The sequence below is a fragment of the Oncorhynchus tshawytscha genome, linkage group LG08 (genome assembly GCF_018296145.1).
Source record: "Oncorhynchus tshawytscha isolate Ot180627B linkage group LG08, Otsh_v2.0, whole genome shotgun sequence".
Lineage (NCBI taxonomy): Eukaryota > Metazoa > Chordata > Actinopteri > Salmoniformes > Salmonidae > Oncorhynchus > Oncorhynchus tshawytscha.
Genome location: NC_056436.1, coordinates 26385321 through 26386359, shown reverse-complemented (window position 1 = coordinate 26386359; position 1039 = coordinate 26385321).

Sequence of the window (1039 nt, the reverse complement as noted above, 5' to 3'; positions counted from 1 at the left end):
GAGATCTAGCTAATGGGTGTGCAGGTTTCTCTTCCACCCCATCCCTGACATTCTGCTTATTATTTGTATTAAACACTACTCATTTAACTATTCAATTATCTCTCGTTTATGAGAAAATGAATGTCTAAACCCACTAACCATTTACATAGGCATTCTTTGTATGATATAAAATAAAGTCTTGATTATTTTATGTAAAGTGTATTTTTTGGTCATTGAACATTCCCTGTTTGTCTGTTTTATTTGGTTGTTACTCACTTTCATTCTGTCTGAAGAAACTGCACAGATTTGAGCAGCTGTTGATGTCCTTGATCATTGGTGCGGGTGTAACAATCCCTGTATGACTGACCTAGGATGCAACCCCTGTCCATAACAGCACTTCATACCCACAAAGTACCATCCATTATCATTCCAAAGGATAACAGTACTTTAGGTCTCAGGGTGGGTGACCTCACCACACGATGGCTACTAGGGCATTCTCACTTTGTCTTTCCTTGATTATCTCCTCACCTGTATTGTATTGGAGGGGAAAATACAAGATCTCTCCCTTCTGACCTTCTTCTCCAATGGGTTTTTAGAAGGATACGAGAGAGGAATCGAGGAAGGATGAATTGAGAAAGTGACTAGCACTCCCTGTCAACAGTTCACGTGTGCTACACACTCACCCCTCTGCTACACTAACTGACCTCCTTCTCCTCATCAACCTCGGCACACTCACCCTTTGGCTACACTCACTGACCTCCTCCTTATCACCTCAGCACACTCACCCCTCTGTTACACTCACTGACCTCCTTCTCATTAACCTCAACACACTCACCCCTCTGCTACACTAACTGACTGTCACGCCCTGGTCTAAGTATTTTTTTGTGTTTTTCTTCATGTATTGGGTCAGGCCAGGGTGTGGCATGGGTTTTTGTATTGTGGTGTGTTTTGTCTTAGGGGTTTTGGTGTGTATGTATTGGGATTGTAGCTAGTGGGGTTATCTAGCAAAGTCTATGGCTTGTCTGGGTGGTTCTCAATCAGAGGCAGGTGGTTATCGTTG